This window comes from Oryctolagus cuniculus, chromosome 2 (assembly GCF_964237555.1).
Source record: "Oryctolagus cuniculus chromosome 2, mOryCun1.1, whole genome shotgun sequence".
Classification (NCBI taxonomy): domain Eukaryota; kingdom Metazoa; phylum Chordata; class Mammalia; order Lagomorpha; family Leporidae; genus Oryctolagus; species Oryctolagus cuniculus.
In genome coordinates, this window is record NC_091433.1 from 89,558,137 (window position 1) to 89,572,675 (window position 14,539).

The 14,539-nt window shown below is 39.1% G+C and overlaps 1 protein-coding gene and 1 long non-coding RNA gene across 6 annotated transcripts in view; one reads left to right on the forward strand and one right to left on the reverse strand.

Annotated features, from left to right (window-relative positions):
* Positions 1-14,539, forward strand: part of LOC138843046 (disintegrin and metalloproteinase domain-containing protein 32-like) — a 498,529-nt gene that overhangs the window by 377,460 nt on the left and 106,530 nt on the right. The window lies entirely within an intron of this gene.
* The window catches only part of LOC138848518 (uncharacterized), a 31,494-nt gene continuing 29,762 nt past the window's right edge, over positions 12,808-14,539 (reverse strand). Inside the window, exons 4-5 of the long non-coding RNA XR_011386380.1 lie at positions 13,916-13,957; positions 12,808-12,925 (exon numbers count right to left, since the gene is read on the reverse strand). This is a non-coding gene — a long non-coding RNA (uncharacterized lncRNA). The remainder of the gene's footprint in view (positions 12,926-13,915; positions 13,958-14,539) is intronic.

Below are 14,539 nucleotides of genomic sequence, written 5' to 3' on the forward strand. Positions count from 1 at the left end.
ATGGCAATAAGAGAGGGAAGAGATGTATAATTTGGGACATGCTCAAGCTGACTTGCCCCAAATGGTAGAGTTAGAAACATACCAGGGGATTCCAATTCAATCCCATCAAGGTGGCATGTACCAATGCCATCTCACTAGTCCCAGTGATCAATTTCAGTTCACAATTGATCATAATGAAAGGACTAAGAGTCAAAGGGAGCACATAAACAAGTCTAGTACCTGCTAACAATAACCGATAGAATAAAAAAAGGGGAGAGTGATCCAACATGGGAAGTGAGATACTCAGCAGACTCATAGAATGGCAGATGTCCTAAATAGCACTCTGGCCTCAGAATCAGCCCTAAAGGCATTCGGATCTGGCTAAAAGCCCATGAGAGTATTTCAGGCATGGAAAGCCAAGACACTCTGGCAAAAGATCTCTGTGAGTGAGATCCCAGTGGAAAGAACAGGTCTTCAAAGAAGGAGGTACCTTTCTCTGAAGGGAGGAGAGAACCTCCACTTTGACTATGACCTTGTCTAAACAAGATAAGAGTCGGAGAACTCAGAGGGCTTCTATAGCCTTGGAAACTCATGACTGGAGCATAGGGAGATTACTGATGCCATAGAAAGGAATGTCAATTTGTAAAGTCAACAACAGGAGTCACTGTGCACTAACTCCTCATGTAGCATGTCTGTCCTTAATGTGCTGTACATTGAGATTTAATGCTATAACGAGCACTCAAACAGTATATTTCACTTTGTGTTTCTATGGGGGTGCAAACTGTTGAAATCTTTACTTAATGTATACTAAACTGATCTTCTGTAAAAAAAAAAAAGAAATTATCAATTCCCAACTTGACTCTCACTGGGATTAAACATGACAATAGGTCTGATCTGATTTCATCATCATTTAAAAAAAATCATCTATTATTTTTCACTTTATGTTTCTGTGTGGGAGCAAACTGTTGAAATCCTTACTTAATGTATACTAAGCTGATCTTCTGTATATTAAGATAATCGAAAATGAATCTTGATGTGAATGGAAGGGGAAAGGGAGTGGGAAAGGGGAGCGTTGTGGGTGGGAGGGACAGTATGTGGGGGAAGCCATTGTAATTCATATGCCGTACTTTGGAAATTTATATTCATTAAATAAAAGATAAAAAAAGAAATTATGCCATTGTAAAAAATAAAAGAGTGAGGGTAGATCCTCAGTTTAGCTCAGGGAAAAAGAGTAGGATAGAAATCATCATTATGTGCATAAAACTATATATATAAAACACTTGAACTATGTTCCCACCATATAAATGTAAAAATCAAGTGATCGCTGTTAAATATAAGAGTGGGAATAAGAGAGGGAAGAGATGTGCAATTCGGGACATGCTCAAGCTGACTTACCTCAAACATACCAGGGGATTCCAATTCAATCCCATCAAGGTGGCATGTACCAATGCCATCTCACTAGTCCAAGTGATCAATTTCTGTTCATAATTGATCATAATGATAGGACTAAGAACCAAAGGGATCACATAAACAAGACTAGTGTCTGCAAATACTAGCTGATAGAATAAAAAAGGGAGAGAACGATCCAACATGGGAAGTGAGATACACAGCAGACCCATAGAATGGCAGATGTCCTAAACAGCACTCTGGCCTCAGAATCAGCCCTTAAGGCATGTGGATCCGGCTGAAAAGCCCATGAGAGTATTTCAGGCATGGAAAGCCAAGACACTCTGGGGGGAAAAAAAAAAAAAAACCTAAATGAAAGATCTCCGCGAGTGAGATCCCAGTGGAAGAACGGGTCATCAAAGAAGGAGGTAGATTTCACTGAGGGAGGAGAGAACTTCCACTTTAACCATGGCCTTGTCTAAATATGATCAGAGTCAGTGAACTCAGGGGGCGTCCATAGCCTTGGCAACTCATGACAAGAGCCTAGGGTGATTACTGAGGCCATAAACAAGAGTGTCAATTTGTTAAGTCAACAACAGGAGTCACTGTGCACTTACTCCTCATGTAGGATCTCTGTCCTTAGTGTGCTGTACATTGAGATTTAATGCTATAACTAGTACTCAAACAGTATTTTTCACTTATGTTTCTGTGTGGGAGCAAACTGTTGAAATCTTTACTTAATGTATGCTAAACTGATCTTCTGTATATAAAGAGAAATGAAAATGAATCTTGATGTGAATGGAAGGGGAGAGGGAGTGGGAAAGGGGAGGGTTGTGGGTGGGAGGGACGTTATGGGGGGGGAAGCCATTGTAATCTATAAGCTGTACTTTGGAAATTTATATTCATTAAATAAAAGTTAAAAAATCAATTAAAATTCAATTAAACAATATAAAAAGAATACCAGCTTGGTTACTACAAGGAATAAAGTGACTGATAAAAGAATTACCCCACATTAAATAAAAAGCAAAGATGTATCAAATTTTTTAAAAAAGTAAAAAGATCTATTTTCAGTATACTTAATGATTATTAGCTGACCTTACTCTAAGTAAAAGAGTTCAACAAATAGTATGAAGAGAAAAAAATGGTAAAAGGCTCAATATCCACAAATGGTTAAAAAAAAGTACTTAAAAGATAAATGTGTGAGGAACCATCGATTCCGATCTTTTTAGAACAGCCAATTTGGATTTCCCCATAGAAGCCCTGAGTAAAAAATTACAGTGGGAAACAAACTGATTGATGTCTTAATAGACCCTGGCTGGACACTCCTATTTAAAGTTAAACATTAATCTTATTTTAAGGACTTTCAGTCTATTATAATCATAGGACTATCTGGGTAGATAAAACATTGACCATTCTTAGAACCATTAAAATGCAAACTTGGGGACTGTGCAGAAAGGATCTTTTGGCAAATGCCAGAATATCCTAAACCTCTCCTCTGCTGAGACCTCCAATTCAAATTTAAATGCTCAACTAACATTTTCATCAGGACAAGTCAACATTAATGTTTCCTGAGAATAGGCTTGGAACATTCTGATAGTCCTCACAGGAATGCTTGCCAAAGAAGAGGACTTCTTTCCCCAAAAATGTTAAGGGAGATCTAGACTACTCCTATTCAGGTTGATCTTATCTATGGACCAGCCCTTGACAGAGCCAAACCTGAAACTCTTCACGGACAGAGGCAGAATCATGAATCATGGTAAATGTCATGCCAGGGATGGGATAATAACTTTCTAGGAGGCCCTTGAGGTCAGAGTCCTACTACCAAGGAATTCAACACAAAAACAAACATCATTGCCCTTACTCAAGCTTTCCCTCTGGTGAATATCTACGTCAACTCAAGGCAAGCTTTTTCATTCTCTCTCTCTCTCTCTCTCTCTCTCTCTGTGTGTGTGTGTGTGTTTGTCTTTCTCTCTGACCTATCTCTCCCTTTCAATTAGAGTTAAAATAGCAAATCTATAAAGCATACAATAAAATAATATATTTAGGGCAAAGAGGAAGCTATAAGCTACACTGGAAAAAGACACATTAATAGGGACAAATAAGTTAATCAGTTTGACAGGTGTAGTCTCATCAATTACTGTAAATGGCACATTTTAACAATAGAATACTTTTTAAATGTTTCAGAAAAGCATCTAAACTAGTAATCTGTAACTATGTAAGCCTGCATTCAAAAAAAATATAAGAAATGGGGCCGGCACCTTGGCTCTCTTGGTTAATCCTCCGCCTGCAGCACCGGCATCCCATGTGGGTGCAGGGTTCTAGTCCCGGTTGCTCCTCTTCCAGTCCGGCTCTCTGCTGTTACCCAGGAAGGCAGTGGAGAATGGCCCAAGTGCTTGGGCCCTGCACCCGCATGGGAGACCAGGAGGAAGCACCTGGCTATTGGCTTCAGATTGGCGCAGCGCCAGCCATGGCAGCCATTTGAGGAGTGAACCAGAAAGGAAGACCTTTCTCTCTGTCTCTCTTTCTTACTGTCTAACTCTATCTGTCAAATAAATAAAAAAAAATTTAAAAAAGAATATAAGAAATGAATCATGTGTAGGCATTTAACAGAAAATATTTATAACATACAGACACTAACAAAAATTGTTTTACTTTAGGAAAGTCAAACTAGAATTAAAAATGAGTGTATTCAAGAATCAATATTGAGCAAAGCAGTAGATAATCATGTTTTAAATCTTAATAAATGTTCATTGAACGTAAAATGTTAATTGTAATCATGACTAATTAAGATTTAAGTCCTGTAGATAAAAGCCTGGAAGCTAAAAGCCAAATGACAGTTCTATGAATTATTAAGATTTAAGTGTTATGTTAAATTGTTTAAATCTTTCTGTCTGTTGTTTAGGAAAAGATTGAAACTGCAGATAGGATTTAGACATTCGAAATTAATTATACGAAGGCGTGCTAATATAATCCACACTGAGGTTACTCCCATCTCTCTCCATTTATTGGCTTCAGTAACCTTTCTCACTGACATTCCATGCAATAAAGATCATTCTGAAGATAAATTATACGAAAATTGTAGTGATTGTTAGGTCAATAAAGCACAGCAACAGTTTCAAGTTATTTAAATGAATAATTATCCTAAAAATGTTTGAATATAAATGAATAATTACACTAAAATATTTTCCTTGTGCACAAAGAAAAGAGGCTAACAAATGAGTCAACATTCCAAATTAAACCATTCCAATTAAGGTGTAGATTTTCCATCATCTGTCATTTAATATAGCTGAACAAGAATTCTAGGAGAGGTTAATAATGATAACATGGTTTCAGGATAAGAGAAAATATAATCAGGAAGAAATGAGGGAAGTTACATCACAGATTTACCCGAGTGTACGTTACTTGTGTGTCTGCACACGTGCATGCATATCCATCCACCTCTGTGTTTGTGATTTTGTTTGGCTACTCCTGTGTGTATGATGATCTAAGTTCATCATTCATTCAACAAATATTTACATATCCCTTCCCAAAACACAAACATTATGCTACTTTCTGGTGATACAATGCCGAGCTTTTATTTTCTGAGGTGGGTGAGAGAATATTTATTAGTCATGCCCAGGGTGAGGAAAAGAACACTGAGCTATTCTGTGTTCAAGCATTGTGTGAAAACCCATTTACTCACAATAGCAAGAGAGAATAAACAAAAATCAAAATGTTAGTTTTGTGAAGCTAACTCCAATATTAAAGTGTGAAGAAAGGTTCATAGTAAGAAGAGACTGAAGGATAAGAGATGTAATCGTTTTAATTGAAGACGGAATATCTGCAATAAATGAAGTCATACAATTTGGTGTGCTGCCCAGAGAGTTTGCCCTGGAAATTTGGGGGTGTTGTGGAATAGTTGTGAGCCAATAAAGAATATCACCACTCCTCTGTACACATAAATAAGGACTTCAAGTCATATGGCCAGAGTAGAAACCTATAAAATATTTACGCAGAAACATCTATAACTCTGTAGGTTGGGAAACTATATACTTATTTAGATTATTATACAGAGGTATGCACCATTCAGGGAATGGAATTTGACCTAGTGAGTACCACTACATAATAATGAGAAGCTAGAGAAAGCATATAATTCCTAATCTCTAATAAAGCTTTTTCTTTAGCCAGTTCTCCTCAACTGAGGAAGAGGCCTTCACTCAGTCATCCATGAGGGCACAATTGTCTTTCTACTTGTAGAGACTCCAAACAAAGAAGTACATTTGCACGTCTGTTACTCCAAGATGAAAATACAGAAAGATTCTGCTTACGAATCAGCACCTTAAATATGTCATCAATCATTTAACCCATTGCTCCCAACCATAATCTCTCAATGCACCATTAAATAAACTGAAGGAATGAATAAAGAGATTTATTTTTAAAAATGACTCACTAGTGACTAGATTGGCAAATTCTAACATGTTGCTTTAGATTTAGAATTCTACCATGGAAGGGTACAAATAAAACTTAATTGATTATCTTGATTTTTAAATAGCACTGATTGTATGAAATATATCCTAATTTATTGACTTGCTAGTAACAGCTTGGCTGTTGCTTTCTGATCTGTATCTAAATGAGAATAGAAATCATGCTTTCAAATCAATATTAACAAATAAAGGATGATAAAAGTAAATATTTGACAATGATAACATGCAATAACTTTCATAACACTAGTGATTATTACTAAATACTTTTTATTGCTAAATTAGAGTATGCAAATAAGTAAAATTTTTGTTTACCAATACACTCAGCCCATGAACCAGTTAAATACCAAACTCCCAACTAGGAAGGGCAAGGAAAAGATTGGTCTTTCTCCTGATCACTTCCTGGTACAGAATATATGTTTCATTTTGATTGTCTGATTCTGGTTTTCATGTTCTAACCTGATGTTTTACCCATTAAGAAACAAATGACTACAGGTTGTGACTTCAAAGCTGCACTGACTTCTACATAAGAAAGAACAGTGGGCTGGCAGAATAAGTTACCTCTTGTATTCCATGCTAAGCAAAATAGTGAAAAAAAAGAAATAAAAGTATTTACTAAATTTTAAGGAAGAAAGAATTATCTCTATACTAAATTCAAAACAATTGAAAGGTAGAAAATCCTTTCAAACCCCTTCTATGATGTCAACATCACCTTAATTCCTAAACCAAAAAAAGATACAAAAGAGAAAGAGAATGATAGACCAATATCCCCAATGAACGTAGATGCAAAAATCCTCAACAAAATACTAGCTAAGGTCATTAACCAGCACCATGGGATTTATTCCTGGTACGCAGGCACGCTTCAACATTCAGAAACCAATAAATATATCACATTAACAAACAGAAGAACAAAAACTCTATGATTATCTCAATAGATGCAGAGAAAGTGATAAAAATCCCAACATCCTTTTATGATGAAAACCATAAGCAAGTTGGGTATAGAAGGAACAATACCTCAACATAATCAAGGCAATATATGACAACCACAAAGCCAGCATCTTATTGAATGGGGAAAAGTTGAAACATTTCCACTAAGATACAGAACCACAAAAAGATACCCACCATCACCACTGCTATTCAATATAGTTGCAGAAGTTTTAACCAGAGCCATTAGGCAAAAAAGGGGGAAAAAAGGAAAAGGAGCAAGTCAAACTACCCCTATTTGCAGATGACATGATTCTATATACGGGAGAATCGAAAGACTCTACTAAGAGACTATGGGAACTCATAAAAGAGTTTGGTAAAGTAACAGGACATAAAATTAACACAAAAAATCCATAGCCTTTTTATACACAGACATTTTCATGGCTGAGAAAGAACTTCTAAGATCAATTCCATTAATAGCTTAAAAAAAAACTCGGAAAAAATTAACCAAGAAAGTCTAGGATCTCTGCTACAAAAATTACAAAACATTAAAGAAACAGAAGAAGACAGAAAAATGCAAAAATATTCCATGTTTGTGGATTGGAAGAATCAGCATCATGAAAATGTCCATGCTACCCAAAACAATTTACAGAATTGATGCTATCCCAATCAATATGCCAATGATATTCTTTCTCAGATCTAGAAAAAGTGGATGCTAAAATTCAAAAGAACCTAAAAAGCAAAAGCAATCTTATACAACAACAATGAAGCCAGAGGCATCACATTCTCAGATCTCAAGACATACTACAAGGCAGTTATAACCAAAACAGCCTGCTACTAGTAAATAAAACAGATTTGTAGACAAGTAGAACAGAACAGAAATTCCAGATATCAATCCATGCATATACAACCAACTTATTTTTGACAAAATGGCTAAAATCAATACCTAGATTAAGGACATTCTCTGCAACAGATGGTGCTGGGAAAACTAGATCTCATGTGCAAGAATATGAAATAAGACTCCAACCTTGGCCGGTGCCGTGGCACAGTAGGTTAATCCTCCGCCTGCAGCATCAGCATCCCATATGGGTGCCGGTTCTAGTCCCAGCTGCTCCTCTTCCAATCCAGCTCTCTGCTGTGGCCTGGGAAAGCATTGGAGGATGGCCTGAGTGCTTGGGCCCCTGCACCCATGTCAGAGACCTGGAAGATGCTCCTGGCTCCTGGTCAGATCAGCACAGCTCCAGCTGTTGTGGCCATTTGGGGAGTGAATCAATGGAAGGAAGACCTTTCTCTCTGTCTCTCCCTCTCACTGTCTGTAACTCTTTCAAATAAAATAAATAAAAATCTTTTTAAAAAAGTCTCCTACCTATACCTTTCACAAAAATTCACTCAAAATGGATCAAGGAACTGAACCTATGCATTGGCACCATCAAATATCTTGAGAATATTGGAAAAACTCTGCAAGACATTAGCATGGGCAAAAACTTCTTGAAAAAAAATATCTCAGAAGCACAGGCAACCAAAGTCAAACTTGAAAAATGGGATTAAAATAAGTTGAGAAGCTACTGCACTGGAAAAAAAGAATACTCAGCTATGTGAAGAGACAACTAACAAAATGGGAGAAAATATTTGCAAATTTGTAACTGATAAAGGATTAATATCCAGAATCTATAAACAGGTCACTAAACTCAAAAACAACAAAACAAACAATCCAGTTAAGAAATAGACAAGGCCGGTGCCGCGGCTCACTAGGCTAATCCTCCCCCTTGCAGCGCCGGCACACCAGGTTCTAGTCCCGGTCAGGGCGCCAGATTCTGTCCCGGTTGCTCCTCTTCCAGGCCAGCTCTCTGCTGTGGCCCGGGAGTACAGTGGAGGATGGCCCAAGTGCTTGGGCCCTGCATCTCATGGGAGACCAGGAGAAGCACCTGGCTCCTGCCTTCGGATCAGCGTGGTGTGCTGGCCGCAGCGTGCCAGCCGGGGCAGTCATTGGAGGGTAAACCAACGGCAAAGGAAGACCTTTCTCTCTGTCTCTCTCTCTCACTGTCCACTCTGCCTGTCAAAAAAAAAAAAAAAAAGAAAAGAAAAGAAATAGACAAAAGACTTGAACAGGCATTTTTCTTTTTTCCTCTTTTTCAGAGGAAAGCTTTATTGTCAGTTAGGAAAAGCCCGAAGGCCAGGGAGAGAGGGCAACAGTAAGAGAGAGAGGGAGTCAAGAGAGAGACATCAAGTGAAAGAGAGCATAAATTTATCATTGTTCAGTAAATTACCTTATGATTATTGTAAGGCCACCACAAAACACACCAAACACCAGAGTTAAGGGAAAGGCTTATTTTCATGTGGGGGAAGCCTGACGGGCTGGGGGTAAGGGCAAGAGAGTAAGAGAGGAATCAGGAGGGCACTTGTATGGGAAGCAGGTCCTGTTATACCTTTTGCAGGGGGACTGGGAAGTAGGAGCATATATTTCTGTACTATTTTATATCACCCTCCCCTGAGACCACAATGACTTCTGAATATTCTTTCCAATCAGATAGATCCCTGCCTTTGGGACCCAATATACTTTGGTAGCCCTTCACCACACCTCCATAAAAATACTGAGTGACTTTGTATCTAGTTAGGCTATTCTACATTTTCTGAGCTCCAATTCGATTATCATGCTGCTTCTCCTGACCAATCCCCATGTCCATCCTGGCCCCCTGTAGGACATTCTCATCACACATCACTTAGGGCACAACATCCATTTCACCTTCCCACATTTAAACATCACAAATTCTCATCTCACAGGAAATCTGGCTTTGCCTGCTCCCTGTCTTCCTCCCCCTATAACATTCTCCCAACCCCAAATCTATGAGTCAAAACTAGAAGAGCATCACTCTTGGAAACCAGATCATTGACCCCTCTGACCACCAGTCTCACTTGGTAAATAATAATTTATCTCCCCCAGCTAATGGCAAATACACATAACCAGTCCTGTTTCCAGGCTCCCTCATTCGCTGTGTGTGTCCCTGACTCTTCTAAGCCCAACTCCCACTTCTGTGCAGACCATCCTCCTCCACAGTATAGCTTATCTCTTTGGAAACCTACCTCAAAAACTAGGATGACACAATGTCTTTCCAAATACAAGTTACTTACATAAATAAGAGATTTTCTTTCTTTGTGAGAGTAACATTTACCTCTGCTTCCCAACTAACTACACCAACACTTACATTCTTGTCTATCTGCTAATGCTAGTTTAGCCAAAATAACCAATCTACCACTTTCTCTATCCACAAGTATTCCCTGCAGAACATCTGTCACCCTAATGTTATTGGGTAACTTTAAGCCACAATTCATTTGTTGGGTTCTTGTCTTAAGTTTAGAGAAGCATTCTAAATTCAGATACAAACAAGATGGGCAACGTGGTAAAGTTCAGGATTTATTTGGGGAAGTGAGAGAAATACACAGGAATGTGAGAGCTTTATTAAGGGAAAGGGGCCCAAGAAGGTAAACCAGGAGTTCCATACCAGGCTCTTCCAGAGAGTGGACCAGAGACTGCAAGCAAGAGAGGGCACAGGGATAGGAGTGCACCTAGAGGTGGCACATGAAAGCAGGCACGAGAAGAGGGAAAAGATATATGAAAGTACACAAAAGGTATATGAGAGAGCAGGGTGGGCCCAGCGTGCTCCACACCTTTTACTCATTTCTAATCGGGAAGTGGCTACATGGCCTAGTTGACAGGTGGACAGGTGGGTGGAAACAGCTGAGACCAAGTAGGGGCAAGAGGGTTGTGGTCTCCAGCTCATGAACCTAACCAATCTAATCCTATCTCCCTGGTCAGGTCCCATATCACTAACACTCCTCCTAGGCAGCTTGTGATTTGCTACCTGAGTGTGTACAGTGGTAAGAGGACTAGCTAATCCCTAATACCAGGCATTTTCTTTATTTTTTTAGAAATATATATTTATTTACTTGAAAGGCTGAGTTACGGAGAGAGAGGGAGAGAGGGAGAGAGAGGGAGAGAGAAGGAGGTAGGGGAGAGAGAGAGATGTCTTCCATCTGCTGGTTCATCCCCACATGGCTGAAAAAGCCCAAGCTGGGTCACGCCAAAACTAGGAACCAAGAATTCCATTGAGGTCTCCCGCATGGAAGGAGGGGAGCCAGTACTTCAGCTATCATCCAGTCATTTCTCAGGAGCATTAGCAGGGACCTGGATCAGAAGCAGAGGAGCCAGATTTGAACTGGTGCACATATGGGAACCCGGCATTGTAGGTGGTAGCTTAACTCTCTATGCCACAAAGCCATCCCTACTACTAGGACCTTTCTAAAGATATATAAAAAAAAAGGAGTTCTCTGTTTATTTCTAAGGAAGAATGCTGTTTTTATGCAAACCAATGCGGTCTTGTCCATGACGCTTCTCACGAGCTGACAGACAAGACACACAGAATTTGACAATGGATGTCTAACCCTTAGAGCAGCTGGTTTTGAAAATCACTCTGGCTACCTTGGTTTGGCCCCTTCCCACTCCCCTTATAATGGCTTTCTTCTTCAATCTCGAGAGCCATGCCTCCGTCAGTCGTGAGAGTGGTTTGTTCACTCAGTGGTCCAGAACCTCACTCAAACCATGCCAGCGACATCCTCCTACTGTGGGACATCTGGTACTGGCCACTGCCTTAAAACCGTCAGTTCCCGTGGGACTGGGGAGGGAAAGGAAAATCACCTCCCTGACTATGCAGCGTCTCAGCAGGAAGCATCCCCTGAGACTGCCTTCTCCCATTTCCCAGTTCCTTCCCTTTCTCAGGAACATATTTTGCATGAAATACCCCAAGTCGTTTTACTTTCCATTCCTTTCTTTACATACAAAAATGCTGGACTGTTACGACTTGTTAGGTTATAGGGGATACAAATGATTAACTCTGCACCTGCTAAAAATGGGTTCAAGCGAAATGACCTGAAGATAAATACTGTGGTATTTAGTTGCCGAAGATTCTGCTCATTTGACTCTAACTTTTACAGCTCCTTGCCAGAGATATCCTGGGCTGATAAAACCATGCAGTATGTATTGTTGACTTTTTGAACACCTGACAAGAGGGCTTTTTTGCTCATCCAGGCCCAATTTATCAAGGTGGATACAGATCTCTGCAAGAATCAGGCAAATAACATCAAAGGACAGCTGCTCACAACCCAGACCTCCCAGCTTCCTGTCCAGGTGAGTTAAATCATCTTTATCTTGACTATGAGGGTATTTCAAAAAGTTCACAGAAAAAAGAAATGATAAGTACATTTCAGTGCAAAAATTTTTTAAAATCCATGCATTTTGAAACAACTTTATGCCAAAATATTGACTGTTAAATGAAATGAATTAACTTTACAAACACAAAAACAAATGACAATTTTCAAAGCTCTGTTAAACTGAATTTATCAGTTAACTGCCCTCCCCCAAAAATCTTTAGTCTCATAGAAATTCATTTCTGAATTTGGAAAAACATGTAACTACAGAACTGAATGATTTTATATAAATTCTTTCAGAAAATGAAACATGAAAAAACTTTCTCTAATTCATTTCCTCACACCAAACTCTGATAATGGATTAGCCTTTGTCACTGAGAACCAAGCCCAAACCCCGTGGGTCCTTTGGAAGCTGCCTGTCTTCTGGCCCTATTGGTCAGGTGGACAAAGGGCAAAGGAAAGCTCGGGGCAGTGGGTCCCAGTTGGGCAAGTTCAGTCCCTGCAGCTTCCCTCAGAAACCCAGGTTAGGGACGTGGGGAGGGCAAGGGGAAGAAATATCTGGATTTACCATACCTTCACAGGGCAAGCCAAGTCTGGTGAGAAGATCCGAGAGGAACAGCTTGGTTTATCATACAGAGACCACACTGCATGAGGCATCTGATACTTATGGAGCTTTAGGCAATAAACCAGAAGGGGATGGCAGGTGGCAGAAAAGCCATGTAGAAGACAAGAGGAAGAGCTCAAGTTGAAACACTTCCTTCAGTTAAGGGTCCTGAAATGGCCAAAGTGTAACCCCAGGGATTGAATTCTGAGTTGGAGGAAGTGGAAAAGAAAAACAGACATGTCGCCATGCAAGTTGGTCCACACTCGGTTTATTGTTTCCTTTAGCTGCGATCGGGTGACAAAAGGCAGGATTTTCATTTCTCATTGAAACCCTTGACATTTCCGTTGTCTTTTGAAGGAATTACTAGTTACTGTGGGAGAGGAGGAAAAAAACATGATCAAGTTGTAGATAGTAAATTTCCTCCCACAGAAAAACACAGAGTTGTGGTAATGCCTAGTAAATGGTTCGTGTTGAAGCCTTTAGGATTTTCTTTGATTTCAGGGGAACTATCATTGTTAATCAGAAGTATTTAAAATGAGAAAAAGGCCGGCGCCGCGGCTCACTAGGCTAATCCTCCGCCTTGCGGCGCCGGCACACCAGGTTCTAGTCCCAGTCAGGGCGCCAGATTCTGTCCCGGTTGCTCCTCTTCCAGGCCAGCTCTCTGCTGTGGCCCGGGAGTGCAGTGGAGGATGGCCCAAGTGCTTGGGCCCTGCATCTCATGGGAGACCAGGAGAAGCACGTGGCTCCTGCCATCCAATCGGCGCGGTACAACAGCTGCAGCGTGCCGGCCGCAGCAGCCATTGGAGGGTGAACCAATGGCAAAGGAAGACCTTTCTCTCTCTCTCTCTCTCACTGTGCACTCTGCCTGTCAAAAATAAATAAATAAATAAAATAAAATAAAATAAGAAAAAAAAATTTTGGCTGAAATGTTCATGAATATTAACATATTTTTAAAAGAAATATTAATTTTAGTTTTTCCATACTTTAGACTAAATAACTTCAGTTTTCAAGTTATCAACAATTTTTTGGCTATGAAAAATCCATAGACCTGAAGCATTGTGCCTATGGTTCTGCTTAGGAGTTTGTTTCTATAAGCTAATTTATTGATTTTTACATCATATTGGGCTTAATTCTTTCGTTCCATTCTATCAACAGCAGCAAGTTTCTAATGACCTTAAGGGAACTTTATTAAGCTGAATTTTAAAATACTGTGGTTTAAATATTCATCAGTTTAAAAATTAGTAATTTTTCATAGGTTATTTATTTGTGTAATATTTCACCAATTCATTGGCTTACTCAGTACTTAGTCATTAAATTCCAATGCACACTCATTTTAACACACATTTCCTAATACACTTACCTACTACTACTTGTTGATTGGGTGCTTTCCTGTGAGTCTGATCTAAGTGAATAAGGAAATGACACTTTTAGATTGACATAAAACAGGTGATATAATGCAAGTACAGTCATGCTTAATTAGTATGGCAATTTCTTCCTCTTTATACCTTCAATTTTGTAGTAAAAAATAAATATCTGTCAAGTTTCTACTTTTAAATGCATTATCACCAAAATCAAGCTAAAATTATTTGGCCTCTTTTCTATTTTCTAGCTATAGAGTCCTTATTTCTAATCCCCAAATAACCTGGGAGAGAAAAAAAGAATGAATTGTGCACAAACGAATCAAGATTAATTTGCAGAGAAAACAAGTAAGATTAGTAAGAATTCAGTAATTACAGTGGCATAATATTGACCTCCCCACCTCTGCTATGTTGTACCTCCAAAAGTTATAGTTGCTCTTTCAACTACTTCAAAAATACTCTTTGTAATATAGCTAGTTCCCCCCAAAAGCAAAAAGGAAATTTATTTATGGAGATTTCTGAGTCCTACTACATATATGTCTGTCTTTCAAAAAAAATCTTGTTTAGTTATGTCTGCCAAAGGAGTTAACTACCAACAGCCCTCATTGGATTTCCAACAGAAAATA